Here is a 21893-nt window from a genome sequence, read left to right as displayed (position 1 = left end):
GATAGAGGGAGAGATTTCAATACAAGTTTTCTTTTTGGTATTGTCTTACTGTTTTAACCTAGTCAATTTTGGTTGAATAAATGTTTAACATTTGGTTGATTTGGTTGATCAGTTTGGTTTGCCATCAATGCCAAAAAGAGAAATTGTTGAAAATAGATTGAAAAGATCATCATTGAGAGAGATTATTGAAAGAGGGAGATTGAAGAAGACTGTGTTTCAATCATTGTTTGTCATTGATGTCAAACTTGCTATTTGTTGGTAAGACAATTGCTTATAAGATTCAAGTACTATCACTTATTTCATTGATGAAGAAGATTTGATCAAAAGATGTAACAATAGCACTTAGAGGAAAGGTTGAGTTATGATTATGTAATGAAGTACTAAGATCAGTTGAGAGAGTGATGACATGATGTATTGATAATCTACTTAAGGTTACAAAGATTGGTTACACTAAGAAAGATTAGAAGAACAAGTTACACAAAGTTTGTCTGTCAAGCTTGACTGAGTGGATAGTAGGTGTCGAGCAAAGTGAATACAAACTGAGCAAAAAATTAGTTGGAGCCAAGTAAAAGTTCATTCTAGTGTGCCATGCAGAACAGTTGATGTCGAGTAAAGTTTAGTTGATGCCAAGCACCAATAAACTTTAGTTCATGCCGAGTAATTCACACTAGAAGTTGAGCAATGCAGTATGTGCCGAGCATCAGAAGGTTGATAATTGTGATATTGTCATCAAGATTATGCCGAGCCACTGCATTATTTAAAAGATCGTGGATTCGATGAATCTGAGCCGACAAGTTTGTTTTCTTGGATTGTGTGAACCAGATAGAAGATAAGGTTGATGAGCTAGTGGCACAAAATTCAAGGTAAACCGTGTTTAGGCAAATTCAAAGAGGATTCTAGGAGAAGTTTCTAGAAGAGATATCAACAGTTGATGCGGAGTAAAGTTTAGTTGATGCCAAGCACCAGTAAACTTTAGTTTGTGCCGAGTAATTCACAGTGGATGCTGAGCAACGCAGTATATGTCGAGCATCAGAAGGTTGATAATTGTGATATTGCCATCAAGATTATGTCGAGCTACTGCATTATTTAAAAGATCGTGGATTCGATGAATCTGAGCCGACAAGTTTGTTTTCTTGGATTGTGTGAATCAGGTGGAAGATAAGGTTGATGAGCTAGTGGCACAAAATTCAAAGTAAGCTGTGTTTAGGTGAATTCAAAGAGGATTCTAGAAGTTTCTAGAAGAGATATGAGATATGGGGTAGATACATTCTATCCTACCTAATCCATCCGAACCCTAAATTGGACAATGGAAAATGAGCGGGAAAATATCCTAATTTCCTATTTATAGGGATGGCTGGTTATGAAGCAAGGTTGTCATGTACGAGAACCTAAGGGAGGGAGACAAGGAGTCAAGATTTTGCTTCATCTAGTGACCTAAGAGAAGACTCTGCAATGGCATGTTAAGCAAGAAGGTTTAAGGAGATAAATGCTTGAAGGGTGAACAAGCTATCAGAGCTGCAAAGTTTGAAGGCCAAGCAGATTTGAGGATTGAATAGATATTTGTAATCTACAAGTGAATTTGTAAGTTGTATTAAATCAAAGCCTTACTGTTACTCTCTAACAATTATATCAGTCTAGAGTAAATCATTTAGATTAAGGTTGACCTAACAGTCATTTGTAAATTCTTTAACCGGTTGACATTCCAAGTGAATGATCAAAAGTCCTCTAAGAAGGCTCACTCCTAACAGGGTGATTGAAATCCTTTAACAGGGTCACATTTAACAGTATGTATTTTAACCTTTAACAGGGTTGGCTTTTCACAGAGTATCACTACAAAAGAGTGAAAAAGAGTAGCATGTTACTGGTGGGTTTCCCAAATTGGGTTTTCACATAAATCATTGTGTCAAGTGCGCAAATGAATCTATTATGTTTCATGCTTTACGTTTCTGCAAATTGATTTGACAATAACCTACAAATTTTAAGTAATTGCATAATCTTATGGATGCATGCATGAGTATAAATGTTTTATGGGTTCACTAAGCTATGAAAAGTTTTATTTATTCATTTAGACCTTGGATAACTAATTCCTCCCCCCCCCCTCTGAGTTATTCTAAAGTATTCCAACAATGTCCCCTTTTTTCTAGGACATTTGAAAATTAATTGTACAACCCTATTTATACTAATACTCACTACTAAGGACTTAATACAAGTTATCAAAGTCAATTTAATAATTTAAAAGGGAATCAATAAGAGACAAACTGGCAAAAGGACAAGGACAACATTGGAAAATGAAGAGTCAGGCAAAGGGATATGAAAAGTCCCGAGGTTATCTTTAAAAAGAAGAGAAGAAGCTCATTTCAAGATGCTTGGATATTTGCTTGGATTTGCTTTGGATATTGAGCTCTCTTGGAGAGTCAATTGGAAGCTTCGGCTTACAGCCCACTTGGAGGAAGAAACCCACAAGTCGGAAGATGGTGGACGAAACCCCATCGTAGTGGAGACATCATTCAGGAGTCTCACTTGTACTTATTTGTATCTTCGATTTTTCAGTACTTCCAATCTTACTGTATCTTTGTTTGTAGGATTGGATTTGGGTGATTCTAATAGTTATTGTATTGCTGATGTTGTAAAGTTTCTGCAAATTTTGTATGATCAAACTTAGATAATACCTTCTATTGTGCTTGTTGAAGATGATCTTCCTTAGTTTTGACTTGTATAAAGAGATGTTAATAATATATTTATTGTTCTGAAATGTTTTACTTCTGCAAGTATTTGTATAGGGCAGACTTGCTTAAATGAGCAGACTGTATGTTCTTTTTGCGTGTCCTTTAACTACAGCCACACCCTATTAAATATAGTAATCAAGGGGCATGTCCTTACAAAGGACATGTCCCTTCCAAAGTCGGCATTGAATGCTCTCTCAAAATCGGCGACTTTCCAAGGAGAATTTTAGTTTAATACCTGAACTAACCAAGGAGATTAGTTAGTCATAAACCATGTTGTCCAAGAAAGACATCGATACCGATCAAGTAGAGAAGACAAATATATAATGACTTAAGAAGGGATCTTATGCAAGAATAGATCAATACGATTTGTAATCACACCAGTATGATTTAAAGTTACAGAATTAAAACTCCCTCTTAACTTGATAATCATATTGAGAGATATCATATCTAGCAACATAAATTAAGATGAACAAGCAAGGATTGATACTCTATATCTCTCTGAATCTTCTTAGCATGTGGTATCATTGAACACATGATACAATGTCATATTACTATACTTGTGATATCACTTATACTAGTGATAACAGTATTGCATGGAATGCAACATAATGGATAAAATCCGGAGAATAATTAAATTCTTCCTTTATCCAAGTTGTGACTCATAGGTACTGGCAGGCCTACATCACAACATGATCCTAAGTTAAGATCTATTTTTCACAAGATAAACTCTGGAGAAAGGTTAAATTCTTTGTTTATCCAAGTTGTGACTTATAGGCATAGTAATGTCTATATCACAATGTGATCTTAAATCCATCTAGATCTGACAGTAGTTCTCTATTGTTCAGCACATTCTCTAAGAAATTGTCATTTCTCATAATGTCTTTTATAACAGTATCCATTATCTCAGAGATCGTCACCTCTTAAATAATGAATACAAATGGTGGAGCCCATAATAGTCAATAGCCTGACAATAAAATTATTTTAATAATAACTTAAAGAATACAAACGTATTACAATTCAACCATACTAAGTATTTTCGTAAAGTGATATGTCTTCACTCGAGAGAGAGAGAGGTTTGGTAAGAATATTTGTTGTCTGATCTGCAGTGCAAATATATTCTAATTATACAATATTCCTATCTACCATATCTCTTACGTAATGGTAAGGAATTTCAATATGCTTTTGACTTGTCATGGAAAACTAGATTCACAGAAAGCTTGATAGAACTCTAATTATCACAATGAATAATCTTAGGATTCATGGCTTGACCAAATAGTCCCACAAGTAACTTTCTAAGCCAAACTGTTTTCCAAGAGGCCATTGTTGCTGCAATGTGTTCAGCTTTTGTGGAACTTTGTGCTACTGATGATTGCTTTTTGCATATCCATGATATCATCGTTGAGACTAAACTGCAACAACATCCTGAAATGCTTTTCCTGTCAGTAACGCTTCTAGCCCAATCTGAGTCTGTGTACCCATGAAGGTCCAATTCAACTTTCTCATACTTGAGCACCAAGGTTAAGAGTGCCTTGTATCTCATGATGTGTTTGACTACAACTAGGTGAATCTCCTTTGGCTCACACATAAACTGGCTTAAGGCATTAACAGCATAGCAATATTAGGTCTTGTATTTACCAAATACATAAGGGACCCAATCATCTATCTGTAAAGAGTAGACTCTATCGAACGTAATTCTAATGTTGCCTCCTTAAATTTATGTAGATTAGTCTTAATTGGAGAAGACATAAAGCCTACAGTTCCACATTCCAAATCTCTTCAAGATGTCTAATGTATACTTTCCTTGATTAAGTATGATGCTATCAAAACTCTACCATACTTCTAGTCCTAGGAAGTAATGAAGGAGTCTTAAATCTTTCATCTCAAATTCTCTGGTTAGATCTTTGTTGCATTGATCTATGAGATGATCATCACCTGTTATTAGTAAATCATCAACATACAATATCAAAATTACCATATCATCTTTATCCCTTTTATAATATAGATTTGGATCAGCTTCATTCTTAGAGAATCCTAAGCCGGTGAGATACTTATCAATTCTTTCATACCAAGTCCTTGGAACCTATTTAAGCCCATAGAGATCTTTCTTGAGTCTGCAAACAAAAACTTTAGGGTCATGAGTTTCAAATCTTTCAAATTGCTCCAAATATACCTCTTTTGTAATCTTTCCAATCTTTTGTAATGTTGTTTTTACATCCATCTAATGTACTTTCCATCCCTTCAATGCTACAATAGCTAGGATTGCTCTTACAGAGGTGTATCTGGTAACAAGAGCAGATGCTTCTTCATAATCAATCCCCTCTTTCTCAGAAAATCCCCTAACCATGAATCTAGCTTTATATTTTTCAATGCTACCATCAACAGCATGCTTCATTTCAAATATCCACTTAGAAAAAACAATAGATTTTCCTTCAAGTCTTGGAACAATTTCTCAAACATCATTCTTCATAATGGATTCATATTCTTTTGTCATGGCATCCTTCCAAGCTATATGTTTAATAGCATCTGAAACATCGGTTGGTTCTAATTAGACAAATCACTCATGTTTGCTACATAACTAGAAAATCTTTTGGGTCTTTTGCTTTCTCTGGAGGTTTCAGATGTTGCAGCGAAGTTTTGTGCTTCCTCTACTGTCTTAATGGCCCAAAGTAGTCTTTTCTTTGAATTTTGAGTTTCCTCAAGATTGAGATTTTGAATTTCATCTTCAATTTCTTCAATGTTCTCCCTCTGAAACTAAGATTCAGTATTTTATTCAAAACTAGGTAAGGGAGAGGGATCTCCAGAACTTGGAGCTCTTTTGAATGCTAAATCTTCTTCAAATATTACATCCCTACCAAGTTCAATATCTTTTCTGATCAGGTATACAAATCTTATATGCTTTAGATGTTTCACTATACCCAACAAAAATACCTTTCCTTCCGAAGGGTTCTAACTTAGTTCTCTTTTCTTTTGGAACATGTATATATACTGGGCACCTAAAAATCCTAAGATAACTTATATTAGGTTTATCCTTAGTAAAGACTACTTCAAGAGTTTTATCTATAAGGTAGGAGTGAAGACTTCTGTTTTGAATATAGACAGCAGTATAAGAGGCTTCTGCCCAAAGATAATATTCTAAATGTTGATCAAATATCATAGCTCTTGTAGCTTCTATAATTGTTCTATTCTTCCTTTCTACTACCCTATTTTATTGTGAATTATAAGGAATAGTATACTCCCTCTTAAATCCTATTTCTTTATAAAACTCTTTAAACAAATCTGAGGCATATTCCCCTCCATTATCAGTCCTATGCGTTTTAATTTTGTGTCCTGATAAGTTTTCAATAGAGGTTTTGAATTCTTTAAATCTCTTAAGGATCTCTTCTGATTCTTTATACTTTAAGAAGTAAATCAAAGTTTTCCTAGAGAAGTCATCTATAAAAGTATATAGTACCAGAATCCTCCAAGAGAAGAAACAGATATAGGTCCACATAAATCTAAATGGATTAATTCCAAAACATTGTTAGTTTTTCTAGTGCTATCATGAAATGGACTTTTGGTGTTCTTACCAAGAGTGCATCCTTTGCATATGCTTGAGTAATACCATCTTTTCCATAGTTGATAAGGTTTTGAAATTTAGATGACCTAACCTTCTGTGCCATATTTCGTTTATATCAGCAACTTCATGAATCAAGGCTTGAATAGGTCAACTAGATTCTATATTTAATTCATACAAGTGTCCCTTTCTTTGACCAATCAACTTTGATTTCTTATATGAAGAGCTCTTAGACCAAGTCAATACTTTACTGTCCATGAATGCAACATTACATCCATCATCTTCAAGTGTTGTAACAGAGATTAGGTTCCTTTTTATTCCTAGCAAATAGAATACTCCTTTGAGATATAAAACACTACTCACCTTCAGTTTCAGGGTGCAATTTCCAATTCCTTCGACGAAATGTGTTGAATTGCCACCAATAGTGACTTTGCCATCAATATCCTCTAATATAGAGTCTAGTGCTTCTTTGTATCCTGTAATATGTTGAGATGATCCACTATCAATCACCCATGCCTTACTTGAGACTTCATTCGATAGTGCCAAATACAATACATGATTCTCAGGATCATAGTTATCTTCTTCCCTAGTGATGTTTGTACAGTTTACTTGCTACTTAGAAATCTCGAGGCAATTAGATCTATAGTGTCCAAATTTTTCGCATTTAAAGCATTTTATTTTGGATAGATATTTCTTACATTTGTCATTCTTTTGAATACCCTTTTTTCTTCTTGAAGTGCTACTTCTTACCTTTATAGGAATTTATGTTGAGAAAATGAAATTCTTCATCTTCAATTTTCAACTTTCCCCCTTTTTTAAGTTTTCTACATTCTTCCTGAAGACAATCTCCCTTAAGTCTATTGAAGTCAAGAAGATTGTCTCTAGCACTTACTCCTTCTGTGAATGTTTCCCATGAATCTAGTAACCCATCTATAGCCATCAGTGTTAGTTCCTTGTCATCAATTATGGTTCCTATAGTTGCAAGTTCATCTCTTAGACTGGCAACCCTTAGGAAGTAAGAATTCATCGATTCTCCCTTCTTCATCTATATATGATTTAGTTGCCTTTTTAGTGCGACGACTCTAGTTGAATTGTTGACCTCATTAGCATTTAATAATGCATTCATCATATTAAATGTTGTTTGATGTTTCATTAGCATGGGTGCTATTTCATTTTTCATCCATCTAATATGATCTGCATGGCTTTCTTGTTTCCTTTACTCCAGATAGTTTTATTAGGTTCAATAGCAAGTTGTTTGGATGTTGAATCAACAAACTATTTTACATCATTTTCTTCAAGAATCATCATGATTATGAATTTACAAGCATCGAAGTGTTCTTTCCCATCAAACCCGTCCTCAAGTCTAATTGTGTATGCCATTGAAGATAGAAGAATGATGCTAGATATATATTAAGTTTGATTGTTTAATTTGCAGAGCCTAGGTTTGACTACCAAAGCTCTGATACCATGTAAAGTTTCTGCAAATTCTGTGTGATCAAACTTAGATAATACCTTCTATTGTGCCTGCTGAAGATGATCTTCCTTAGTTCTGACTTGCATAAAGAGATGTCAATAATATATTTATTATTCTGAAATGTTTTACTTCTGCAAGTATTCGTATAGGGCAGAACTTGCTTAAAGGAGCAGACTGTATTTTCTTTTTGTGTGTCCTCTAACTACAACCACACCCTATTAAATATAGTAATCAAGGGGCATGTCCTTACAAAGGACATGCCCCTTCCAAAGTTGGCCTTGAATGCTCTCTCAAAATCAGCGACTTTCCAAGGAGAATTTTAGTTTAATACCTAAACTAACCAAGGAGATTAGTTAGTCATAAACCATATTGCCCAAAAGAGACGCCAATACCTATCAAATAGAGAAGACAAATATATAATGACTTAAGAAGGGATCTTATGCAAGAACAGATCAGTACGATCTGTAATCAGACTAGTATGATTTAAAGTTACAAAATTAACAGATAAAATGGAATAACAAACCTGAGATTATGTATTGGATGAATTGTTGGTTATTTGTTAAATATTTAATAAAATGAGTTGCAAGTATTTTCTGTTCATTACTCTAGGATTTTTCATTTGAGAGTTTGAGGTGATACCCAACCAAGGTATTACAGTGGTATCAGAGCCAAGTTCTCTTGCCATCTTGTTGGATATAATCAAAGTTTCATTAGGAACATTTTGGCAGAAAGATTTTAAGAGTTGGTATTTACAACCTGTGGATTTTCATGAATAAAGGACATTACCAAAAATTTTATATTGTTGGGCACAATATTGCATACCAAGTTTGTTGCAAAATACACAATTTAAAAAAAACCTTGTTTGGGGAAGGTTGATTTGAAGAAACTATTAATCCTGTAGCGAGGTATTGTTAGAGTCGAAGTCATTTGGAAAGCAACGTATGTATTCTTTCTAATATTTGTGTCGTGGCGAATACCTTCAAAGGTGAAATAATAAAATCAATGATGGTTCAAAAAAAAATTGGGATGGAAATTTATTGTGACTAGACTATAGTCCAAGGTTAGTCACCCATTTTTCATTGGTGGAAGCTTTGTCGTCGAGGATCAGGAATTGTAAAGCAATTTTGGCATCGGGCTCATTTCTCTCAAGAAGCTCATAAAGCGATGCTCAAGCAAATTATGACAGTTTATGGCAAATTGACAATTGGGAATGAAGACAATCGTGTAAAGTTTGATAAAATTCCTAGCGTTAAGAGAAACAGTTAGAAACAAAAACTGGGACAAGATTGGGAATTTGATAAATTGTGATTACTGTAAATAATTCATTCTGGCTCCTAACAATAACAGTGAGATGGTAACTCCAGCTGGCAGTTGTGAATTAGAGAGTTAGAAATCTTGTTTTCCAATTTTTTGAAGGAGTTGGACACCTATGAATTTGGCAGAGAAAGGGGGAATACCGAAGGAAGAGTTAAGGGTAATATTCATCGACAAGAGAAGTTGAGAATTAGAACAAATTTTAGAACAACCTCTCTTGAACCATTACATTCTGGCCATTGGGAATTAGATAATTCTTGATATTGACATGATGTGAATGATTATGTGCTAGTTTGCGGACAACGGTATTGTATCCTTGTGATCATTGTTGTTCTTGGAATGGAAATATTTACAAAGCAACAAGATATTGGTTTGATGAAACGGGTGTAATTGATGCCATTCCCCTCATCGTTATAATTGATGAAGATATATCACCATAGTTGTGATTTATGTGAACCACTCTTGTTTGGGAAAACCACTTATAAATTCTTGGGCAGGTTTTCAATATTGGGTTGCCAACACACTTAATGCGAAGAGCCACGAGAATCCATGGGAATTAACATTAATCAGCACTCTAAACTTTGACATTGGAAAATAAGTCTCAAATATTATCCACAACCTCAAATATTTGAGTCAATTCAACTATTAACAGAAGAACATTTGGGTAGGACCCAAAGAAAGAGGCGTATAAGGTTTGGTACCTCCCAGACATTTTTATACCATCGTGCCTATTAAATTGGGAGATTGATCTGAGCTTATAAGGTATCCAAGATATGTTATCAGCCTGCATATTATTATTTTGAAGGCATCCCATTTGGAGTAAGTCTTAAAATTTTGCCGTGAAGGGAAACAGTGTTGCTGGAATAATATCTGAGCTTCTGTGCACTCCAGCTCAAGCACAAACTCCGAAGCAATTGTAATATCAAACAAGCTCAGTGTCATTGCAGTGTTGGTGTGGGAACGCTTCCAGGTTGAAATTAGTTATGCAGACATTATGGACTAACTTGATGGAATCGAACCTGCATTGAAACAAGGTTGCGATATATAGCACTGTGGTGAAATCTGAACATAGAGGGTCTGGTGATACACAGAAGCTGACAATATTTTGGAGATTTGAGAGGCATTTGGTTGGCATGTAGAAGGAACAAAGTATGAACTGAATAACAGAGTTGGGTGCACTTCAAGACATTACAATACTTGCTAACAACAGGTCAGTTGAATCTAATTCCCTGCAGTTACAATCTGATGAGAATGTTTATGGAACTGTATTGAATTCTTGATGATTGACCACACTTATTAGTGCTCACTGTTGTACTTTAATGACAATCACAATTGCCACAAGACTTGAAACATACACAATTTGTTAAACACAAACAAGGGAGGGAAAAAATAGAGTTCAAAGCATAAACCACCAGTGGGTCTGTGACTGCCAGTTGCAGTATTGTCAATACATATAGACAAACTTCATGAGTGATCATACAAAATTCCTAATCACAAAGCAAAATTGGTGAAACCATTTTGGATAGGGGATTACTGCAATATATTACCACAGCAGCAGACAAGCTGGTACTTATTGTCATCTGAGTTATGTTGTTTTGGATTGGAAGTGACAATTGGCCAGGCACTGAACATACATCAGACAGTCTATCCTTTTCAGCAATTTCCGAACAAGCAGGGGCAGTACTGTAGAGCTTGGAACAGCAAAACTAAGTCATGGAAAGTCTGAAAAATCAAGTGTTTTCTTCATAATTTAATGACACCTTTAATGGTGAACAGCTGAGAGACTTACAAAAAGAAATGGAATTGGGAAACTGGTTATATATGGCAGGATTGCAATTAGACTCCATAAACTCATTAGACACCATTTGCTGGGAATTGGAGATGATAAAAATGTATTTGGCCAGAGTTGAGCAGGCAGATTGTAGGCTCCTAAATTGGGCCTTAAAACCTACTATGTTAACCTTGGTCCAGCCCAAGTTCATGGAACATCCACATAAAGATGTGAGGCATGCAATTGCTTTTGTTGGTTCCCAAAACCACAAATTGGAAATCCAAGGGCTTGTTGATTCTCCAACAGGATTTTGCAATCAGTTATGGCCAACGAACGAAAATCACCTTAATTCCTCTGCACTTTAGGCGCCGCTACACCCAAGCGGGTAGACCTTCACCTCAAAAGCTAACTATTTGGTTCAAGGCTTTTCTATAGCGAATTTAAGCTTCAAAGTTCTCCAACTAGCAAGGTCTTTGAACTCAATTAATATGGAGTTATGTGATAGCTTGAAATGAATGTTTTGTATAAGGCTTTTAACAATGGATTTGAGGTTTGTAAGAAGGAAGTTATAGATTTTCTGACTTCAAATATAAATCCAATACTTCAATGATAAAAAGACCAGTGATTTAGCTTATTCAGGCAACATTTTTAGTGGATGAATATTCAAAGGTCTCTCTCATAAGAAATTTCTTTGTCTTTTCAGCAACATGAAAGTTTGACTCAATCTTCAAATTCATTCCATTGCAAGAACTAGCAGGGCCTAAATACATAAACTTCATAATGATCAAAGGGCAATATATAAAGTTCCTCTTTTATGTTTGTTGTTCATTATACCTCTTGTGTTTCACTTGATACTGATGTTGTATCTCCAGTGTTGCTGGAATATATGCTAATCAGTTGAGTAAAGGCAAGAACGAGATTGTGGAGCTCCACGGTAAACTTAAGGATGCTTAGGAGGCATTGGATGATACACAGGTTGCTCTTCATGAAATAGAAAATCAAGTTAAGGTCACAAATCAAACTAGGGAACATGAGTATAAAGAGAGGCAAGAGTTTTTCCAAGAAGTAACTAATGAACTTGATAGCATTCAGTAGACTTATGACTTGGATAGTTGTCCCAAGAGACCAAGTACCAAAATTTCAAATCACATTCAGCTGGTAGACAACCCTTTCTTTGAAGTAGATGCTGATTGAACTTCCAATAATCCACTTTTTGAGATAAATGAGAGAGCTCTTCTTGATTTTCATGAAGAGGATGATCTTGACTTCAGAATTTTGGATCCAGTTACAGTTCCTATCTTGGTCACAAGATTGGTGTGGTGAATTGACTACTATTACTCATCCTTTGATCAGCCTATACATGGTTCCAGATTTCAACTTATACATGAGTTGGATGGATTTCACACTTCAGCAGTTGAATAGATCTTGGTGGAGGATTGATGTGAGCTATGTTTTGATCATCGGGAATGGTTTTTCAGCCTCATTCTTACTCATGGCACCTATGTACTTAGGGGCTCTCCAGATTGACGACGGTAGTATTGTTCTTTATGTGCCCATGGTGTTGATTTCAGCTATTGAGCAGCTTGTTTCTCACATCAACAATTTAGGTTGCATCGTCACAATCTATTGTGGTATACATAGCTGCTTGATACATTTCTATCTCATCATATCTAACGGTCATGACAACATGGTTTGGGACCCTGGTATTATTAGCACACTTGATGTATTATTATGGGAAGTCTGTGAATGGCTTTGCAGTTCTAAGTCCTTTGATCATGCCAGAGTAGTGCAGCGGATTGACAAAGCAATTTTCATGAGGTTGATATGGGACCCAGGCATTGTGATCACATGCACACAGCTGTTTGAGGGCAAACAATCTCGAGGAGGGACTGTAATGTCTCCTTTTTCTAGGACATTTGAAAATTAATTGCCCAACCCTATTTATATTGATACTAACTATTGAGGACTTAATACAAGTTAAAGTCAATTTAATAATTAAAAAGGAGAGTCAATAAGAGACGAACTGGCAATTGGACAAGGACAACATTGGAAAATGAAGAGTCAGTTAGAGAGATATGAAAAATCCCAAGGTTGTGTTTAAAAAGGGAAGAAGGAGCTCATTTCAGGATGCTTGGATATTTGCTTGGACTTGATTTGGATATTGAGCTCTCTTGGATAGTCAATTGGAAGCTTCAACTTTCAGCCCGCTTGGAGGACGAAAACCCGCAAGTAAGAAGATGGTGGACAAAACCCCGTCGTAGACAAGCATCATTTCAGGTGTCTCACTTGTACTTAATTGTATCTCTGATTTTTCAGTACTTCTAATCTGACTGTATCTCTGTTTGTAAGATTGGATTTGGGTGATAATAATAGTTATTGTATTGCCAATGTACAATGCAATAACAAACCTGAGATTATTAGAATCCGTTATATTGGATGAATTGCTGGTTATTTGTTAAATATTCGATAAAATCAGTTGCAAATATTTGCTGTTCATTATTCTGTGATTTTTCATTTAAGAGTTTGAAGACGATAATACCCAGCTGAGGTATTACACTCAGAAACTAACAGAATTCAGTTTTCACAACAAATATGCATATTGTGCCATTTGTAATTCAAATGGCAATCTTAGAGAAAGAGAGAATTGTTGATCAAAGTGGAAAGAAAACATGCTGCAATATGATAATTCCACACAAGGATTGAATTATTTATCTCAGAAACCCACTGAGGAGAGAAACACCAAATTATATGCAAAGCAAATGCGAACCTGGGGGTGGAATTTGGCTTGGATTCATCCAAGTTGAACTCACAGGCTGCAGGAAGGACCCTGGCTGAACCCACAGAGGGTTGGACCAGGACCAGAAGCAGGTAGCATAGGAAAACAAATCATCCCAACATCCAATCATTTAAAGATTTTCATTGCCATGACCACAATTGTGAAAATTCGCAAGCACTCAAATTCAATATTACTTTCATACCAGCACGCATCCTGCTGACATCTATGCAGGACTGGAAGTGACAGAGAGCAAAGGAAAACAAATCAACACAAACAGACCAAGCAACTTCAACAAGGATACCAAGGGAAAACAATGCATAAAAACAAGTCAATCACCCAACAAAAGTTGCCCATTGTCAGAAAATATGCTATCATAGAACTCCAAAAGCAAACAAGGATGCAGGATGTAAGGAGCCAGAACCAAGCTATGGCCTACCTAGCTATAGTGGAAACCCAAAAATTTATCCATTCCTCTTTAGATATTTCAAGAGCTTATTTCCATATGTATATAGGAAAAGAGAGAGAATCCATCAAATTTCAAATATATCTAGAAAAATCAATTGATTACTAACTCAAGGTCCTCCAAGCTAAAGATAGTGCTTAAGCTCAATACCCAAAACTGTGACCTCTATTTCTTACCTAGAATCTCCAACAATTTTAAGCACTTTGCGAGTCCCAGAGGTATATTACATTCTATCCAAGGGTTCTTTCAGATTTTATATATCTATATTGGAGCAGAGAGATGCCAAAACATCTCAAATTTCCCAATGATTCTCATGCATATTGTAAATCCCAAAGGCATTCTACATGCTATCCAGAAGCATTTTTTCAAATCAAATCAATAAAAGGGAATTGGGATATCCTTTTGAGCTAGAGATGTATAAAAAGTTAAAAACCATCAACACGCCCCAAAATATATAAGTGAAGGACAATTACACATTGCAAACACAAGGTCCCTTAGACCATTGATCTCGTGGATATCATTGAAATTCCTTCATTCATTCATTCAAGGAGATAATAATCAGTCTTTAATATTTATACACATGCAAATACCATCCAAGCATAGAAACAGTGTATGAGACCATAGTGTCATTAAGCAGCTTTCAACTAGCATTAATCAACAAAACAAATATTTGAACTCGAATAATATCAACAAAACAAATAGAATGCTAAATAGACCATAGTTTGTTAAAATTCAGAGATGGAATTCACCCAACTTCCTCATTGACATATAAGATCCGCCCACAATAAACTCTGACCAGTTTGACAGTGACTCTAAAATAATTGCATGAATAATGGAATGTTTCTAATAGTAAAATGATTCTACCTTTTAAGATTGTATTACAAGGATGTTTTCTTATACACCAAAAAGTATGCTATCCTAACTGAATGTCCACTAAAACCCCTGATAAAAACAAATTCAAACAATACAACTTAAGCTACCTAGCTAAACTAAAGCAAACTGAACATTATAAGGTTTAAGAATGTCGTACGCTCACAGATTTTGGGACAAATATGCTGTTTGGACTCATAATCTTCAAATGACGTGCATAAATTCAGAGTCTGAACGTTGTTTATATATATTTGTAAGTAATATATGTTTGGTTCATGACACATGGAGATGATAAGCTCATGCAAGATACACAAAATTTGTTGAATAAATAGTCTACCTCAATAGAGTATTTCGGTGTTTGTAAAGTGAAACTCCAAAGTCCTCAGCATAATGATGGCAATGAAAGAAAGGGTAAACTATGGACTGAAAGGTGTCTCAAAAGCTTATGTCAACATTTACAAACATTATTAATTTATTTTAAACAATTGTCTGCCATTTTGTCTTGTAATGGAGGTTTCTGATCTTGGTAGTGTACTTCAGTTTGCTTGGAGATTAAAAAAAATACAGTGAGAAGCAAATGAAATTAGGTAAAATAGTGATTGTACATTCATAGAAACTCTGCTAATGCCAGGTATACCTATTCCTTCAGGATTGACAAGTGGATGGTCAAAGAAATTAAGAATCTCAATGAAACTATTCGTCAGATTTCTAAAAAGGTGGAAGAAATGGCCAAAAGTAAGGGCGAAGCTCATGGGTATTACCAGCAGGAGCAGAGAAGTGTCGGTACAGAGGAAGATGGCACTATGGGATGGGATAATATCGACATGGACCTTAAAATCAACGATACTGTTAAGTCCAGGAAACAGAGTATTACTGACAGGATTGAAAGGAATGAGACCGTGCTCAGAGCCATCCTCCTGCATAGTCATGAAGGTCTCAACGTATCTTCTGCTAATCTGAAAAGTCTGTGCAATGCTGGAAAGCCAGGGGTATAAAAGAGTGATAATGTGGGCAATGTATCTGGTCCCTCGGCTTCAACTGGTGCCGGTCCAGGCAAGCACACTAAAGCCAGTATGAAGAAGAAAAATATCACTGAGCCGAAGGAGCAGAATAACCTGAAGGTGTCTTTCCAGAGGCTTGAAGATTTGGAGAAGGAAACTGCTGTTCTTTTTAAGCAGCTTGTCTAGCTGGGTCTGTGTCAGTTTGTCTGTCGGTTTGTTTGTTCGGTCTGTTTTGTCTGCTGGTTTGTTCTGCTGATCAATTTGTACTTTTTGTGTTGTTTTTTCCCTGTTTTGGACTGCATTTTCTCTCTGCAACTGTTCTGTTAGTTTGGGCTTAGTTGAAAATCCTTCTTTTGAGAGATTGTGAAGGGTTTTGGGGTCCCTTCAGAACCTGTTTTTGCCTTAATCCAAAACTCTTCTAGATGAGGAGAATAAGAAAATAAGAGGTGACACAGGGCATAGTTATAAGGTTTAACCAGATCTAGACGAGGTTGAGCTGGACTGCTTTTTTTCAGAACTTTTTCTAAGTAAAAAATATTCTTTTCAAACATCGAAAAAACACAAACATAAAATTTAGTAAGATAAGAGTCAAAACACGTAAACTTTAAAAAAAACACTAACTAAATGAATTCCCATCCAAGAATGCGACAAAAAAACATATCTATTCTGCATGATTCAGGTGAATTTCTTTCATACTACAGAGAAAAAGAATGAAATAAACTATCAAGAAGCGTTAATACTTTTTCTTTTCCTTTTAATTATGTTACATTTAGATGTTTCAGACTTTCCAATCTAGACAAACTATAGGGCTAAACAATAATTGCTAATCTGCAGGTGTTCCCTTATTTCACATACATGGCAGTGAGCAAATAGAAAGCGGGAGCGTATGGAAAGACAGTGATATGCAGAAAAGTTAATAAGAATTAATGAGATGAAACTGCATTTAACAAGCATAGTTCGACTGCCTGAGGACTCTCACTCAATATTGGACACTAGTGACTTCCATATCAGTGGTCACAGGTCTGAGTCACGCTACTGACTCTCCAGCAAATCAGTCATCAACTATTGTTACAATACAAAACTATATACATAATTGAGCTGGCGATGGTCTGATTAATTTATATCAGAGGAAACGCTTCCACTGAAGGACGAAATACTCGTTACTTAAAGAACAGCTACGGAGTTAGAGTTAAATATATCTCAACTCAAGGCCAAATAAAAACAGCACGATTAGTCCTCTCCACTGAATTAAAAAGAATCGGTAAGCTTTCTTTAAACACGCCCCTCAAGCAGCTTTACCGAAACTGAATTCCAATCATCTTCGATTGCAGACCCCAGGGTCATCACTAGGAGCAACTAATTCGCTTGTCAAGCAATTGAACCCGGAGTTGTCTTTGGCAGTATAAAAATATCTGAATCTCGCCACAAACCGCTGCCCTGTTGACAACTGTACTAAAGCTTGCAATCTGCTACTTTACAGTAACTACACCAAATTTACATTATTTCTATTAAATGGTAGAACCAATTCTTTACCGGTCAGGGAAATGGATGCCTCGTTTTAAACAACATTAATTTCGACAGAGCACACGATCTCAGCCCAAGCATGCAAATTGAAAAAACAGCAATGGCAGGAACACTTGGATTTGATAAGTGTTCGGAAGCAAAAATTTTATCCAACAACAATTACACAAAACAAACCTGAAGATCACCAAAGGCTTGTTACGCTACCCGAAAATCCCACAGTTAACGGACAGAGAAAGCCAAGAGAGGATTTTGTGCGTTTATTTTCAGCGAGCAAACCCTGGTACGGATTTCATAACTTGAAAAAAGCACAAGAAGTGAAGCAATTTCAACCTGAATTAATTGACAACTTGACACTCCCTCTCTAGCGAAATTGGAAGAAGAATGTAAAGAAAACTAAGGATTGTGATGAGAAGGAACTAAAAGCATACGTCCTGTTGAGTCCCATGGCTGTGACGACCCAGTCTTCCTCCGCCGCCGCCCTCGGATGAAGAGCAAAGACCCTCACAGAGGTGTTAAACAAATGCAAACTTAGCAATCAATTGGAACGTAGAATTTGGGCAAAAATTGAGAATAGGGAGATAATTTGGGGGTCCGGTGCAGTTGGTGGAGCCATGATGGTGTACTAATGTCACTGCGGGTCCACCCAAGCAGTGACCGACTCGACTCGCTCTCTCTTCCTCTCTCCTCGTCGTCGTTATTTCCCTGGTCAAGCAATTCACCTCTCTCCCCTGCTCGCCAGATGTGACGCTGCAGTACCTCCATATTTTACAATTTAAAAAATCATTTTATGCAACTTGCAACCAATGGTCGGTACTCCGTATCATACAGCAACTTCGAGTATCTCCACCTCAAATTTGGGTGCCCAAATCAGCACCCTTTTATTCAAACCTCATGTTTTCAATTTAGGTAGCGTCCAAATGCAACTTACTCATTTAACTTCATTATTCAATTGTTTGATTTGTATTGTTCCTAAAGCTGTAGGAAAGAAGTGATTATTTTTTAATACCGTGTATGTTGTACTGTTGGCCTGCCTTCAATATTACGTGTGACAAATGTAAGATATTATGTAGGGTATGTTTTAATATGGAGAAGTTACAGAGTATATTTGTCAAAGTATCTTGGAGTGTTTAGTTTGAAGGGCCTCTAAGGGCATTTTAGAAGATAGGGGAGGAGTTGGGAAAATACTTAGTAGTCATCTAGGTTAACTTTGCATGTTCATAATTTTTAGTTTATGAGTTCAACTTTGTCAATATTCGTGGTGTACCTCCATAGGTGAGGAGTACTTAGGTCTTGACTTTTAGGTATTCGCATATTTCTCTATAGGGATCATGGAGTGCAAAGTAGTCTAAAAGTATCATTTTAAAATGTTTGTCTGATGCCCACACCAATTCACTCAAAAATGTCAGTACATGTGGCTAAATGTCGCAACATTCTTTATGAAATGTATAAATGATGGTGCACAAATGGCCAATCAAGAAAGGTTTCGTGATGTTGAATCAAACTTTGTTTGGGCTTATTGTCCTACAAGTTATGAAATATGGTTGTGAAATATGGGCCAACAGCATTTCAATCTTACAATGGAGACAAATCGAGATGATCCAAAAGCACTGGATTACTAGCAAGTTTAAAATCAAAAACATTGTCCCTTATGATATCATGCTCTGTGAAGTAGGAGCTATACCTATTGAGGCTCATGCTAGGCCCACCTCATCAACTATCTTAAGAAAATTGAAAAGATGGGAGGCAAGTAGATGGCCTAAAGTGGTCTATGATGATATTTTGTGTTAACGTAAAAAGACTTGGATGCAACAAAACATCAAATGGATGACCAAATGGGATATTCATTTCAACACATATCCTATCAACAATAAAGAAATAAAAGTATTTGTTATGGAGAAATTTCATAAGAGAAATTGGGGAAAGGGGCTTGGTAGGAAAAAGACTTACTACATCAATGAGTTCAACCCCATAGGCGATTAATGCTAAAAGGAGTATATATAGGCCAACATGCCTTGGAGAGCTAAGACTCTTATTGCAAACTAAGAACCAATTCTCGTCAACTTTGATGTGAGATTGGACAGTGGAAGAGACCAAAAGAGCCTTGAGAAGAAAAAAAATATGCTTGTTTTGCTATTTTGGATGGTGGAAACCAAACAACACTTCATTTTGGAATGTGAGGCATACAAGGACAATAGGGTCAAATTCATGGTATCTTATCTAATAACTCATGGTATAACTTATTCAACAAGGAGAACATTAAGAAGTTTGGGGGACTCGTTATCAGCCTTCACAAAAAGTGAACCAGATTAACAAAGTCAGTGTAGTGGGAATAATGTCCCATAGGCTATGCTCAACCTCGGTGACATTAAAATCTTATCTATCTATCTATCCAATAGAAAAAGCTAAAACTTAACTTGAACTTGTTTAACAAATGGATTGTGGAAATCTAATAATGTCAAACTAAAAAATGATCGACAATTAGTACATGTGTGATTGACTATATGTACATGTGTTTACATTTTTTGAACTCTTTTAAAAATAGTAATTTGGAGGATCTATGACAAAAATCATAACTATTATCAAACTCCCTATCAATATTGGGTTATCAAACATCCACAAGACCAACAAAATAACAAACCAAGAGAAAACCAATTTATCTACATGTTGAATCTTCTCTATGTTAACCCTTTTGTTATGGATCCAAAGTAAGAAAGTTGCCATTTTGTGTAATCTTGCCTCTTCAAAAGTTTCATTCAAATTGTTCACCTTTAAGTTGTCTTCATATTGATTGTAGATATCTTCACATGTTGTAAATTCTTTAATAATATGTCATTTTGTTTCCACCCCTTTGCTATAAAACTTTGATGTTCTTTCCTCTTGCACCTCTTTGGGTATTGTCCATCTATCAATTTCACATTTTAAATGGTGAAAGTTGGTCCTTAGTTGGAGAATTAGAATTTTGGCCTTTCATTTAATTGTGGATATTAAATAGCACATGTTATCATTTTTCCACTTGAGGTTAAATTATTTGATGTAATAAGTTTTATTTTCTACCGTAACCATGTTTAACTTGCGGGTCAAGGGTTGCTTGCCTTTACGGATTATAGTAGTTCACTATTTCTTTTTGGTCATATCAACTAGCTAAGAACCAGCATCTTTGACATCATTTGTGAGCGGTTTGGTCTAAGGGGTGACCAACGGACAATCCTTGTTCTTGTGCTATGGTGATTGATAATGTTAGCAAGTATTGGGAAGGTTTAGATGCAAAACTTTCTAGGTGAAAGTGTTGTTACCCACTTGAATATAAATAGACTCTTTGAGGTCATGCAAAAGGTCAATGTCAATGCAAACCCTTCTTTGGGGACAAGCATTAAAGAATGGCCAAGTTCAAGATAGACCATCTTGTCCACAGACTGCACAATAGTTTGAACTGTAAGAATTTGCCTAAGGGCAAAATTCACCCAAGAACTAAGAACTCAAACACAAGCACAATTGTAGACCAAAAATGGAGAGAGTATGATTAGAATAACAATGTATTCAATAAATTGGTTCTTAGAGTACACTAGGAGTGCCTGAATATAAAGGCCTTAGGAGAGCTTCTAGAATGCATAGAAGTTAGCACCATGAAGTGTCATACAACCAAGCACATGTCCACCAGATATGGATTATCCTCTATTAAGCACGGAAGTAAGTGGGGTGATGTGAGGATAAGTCTACAAGGGTGGGACACGCAAAACAATGTTGTAGACACCATGTGCTCAAATAGAGTTGCACACTCCTGTGTTGTCTACATGACAACTCAAAAGGTGTGCAAACTACTAAGTGTCCCACAAATAAAAATAATAAAATAATGCAAAATAAATAAATAATGCATTAACCTAGGTAAACTTAAGTAAGTGTAAATAGTAAAGTACGTATTTACACCAACACCCCCCCTTAAGTGCAAGTTAGGGGAATGCCCTTAAGCTTACGAACTAGGATGAAGATGCATAATGGGTCCCAGCTACTAGGCCATGTAAGGTACCCATGAACATAATGAAATGCAATCTCCCATAAAGCGGGGAAAGAGGGAAAACCTCATGGGAAAAACCCTCCCCCAAAAAGAGAGATAAAGAAGGATGCATTGATGGATGGAGTAATCAAGACCCCCCCATTACGACATACATCCAGTATATACAAAAGAGAATAAGAGAAGGAAGTGAGATAGAATAGGCTCCCCCCCCCCAAAAAGAAGAATGCCAACAAGTGAAAGCTACTCCGATGAAGAAGTTGGTCCAAGAATGCAAAAAGGTGTTCCTCCCCTTAGGAAGAAACAATGCCCAAGGTACAGTCTTGAAGATGTGTGCTGGCTCGAAAACCTGCTCAAGTATCCATGCACTGATGCTGAAGTTCACCCCTTCCAAGTGTGCTGAAAAGAATGA

General features: G+C 36.1%; 1 protein-coding gene across 3 annotated transcripts in view; it reads right to left on the bottom strand.

Moving 5' to 3' along the window:
* Positions 1-17958, bottom strand: part of LOC149578403 (U-box domain-containing protein 44-like) — an 86609-nt gene extending 68651 nt beyond the window's left edge. Inside the window, exons 1-2 of one of the 3 annotated variants that reach the window (XM_089828890.1) lie at positions 17901-17958; positions 17647-17767 (exon numbers count right to left, since the gene is read on the bottom strand). The gene's annotated coding sequence lies outside the window, so the exon portion shown is untranslated. The remainder of the gene's footprint in view (positions 1-17646; positions 17768-17900) is intronic. The other 2 variants (XM_089828884.1, XM_089828881.1) reach the window with 2 other exon arrangements.
* Between the last annotated feature and the right edge of the window lie 3935 nt (positions 17959-21893).

This window comes from Cupressus sempervirens, chromosome 1 (genome assembly GCF_028749045.1).
Source record: "Cupressus sempervirens isolate cs-2001-9-10 chromosome 1, ASM2874904v1, whole genome shotgun sequence".
Taxonomy (NCBI): Eukaryota; Viridiplantae; Streptophyta; class Pinopsida; order Cupressales; family Cupressaceae; genus Cupressus; species Cupressus sempervirens.
The sequence above is the reverse complement of the archived record's forward strand: the minus strand, read 5'-3'. Positions and strand labels throughout refer to the sequence as shown.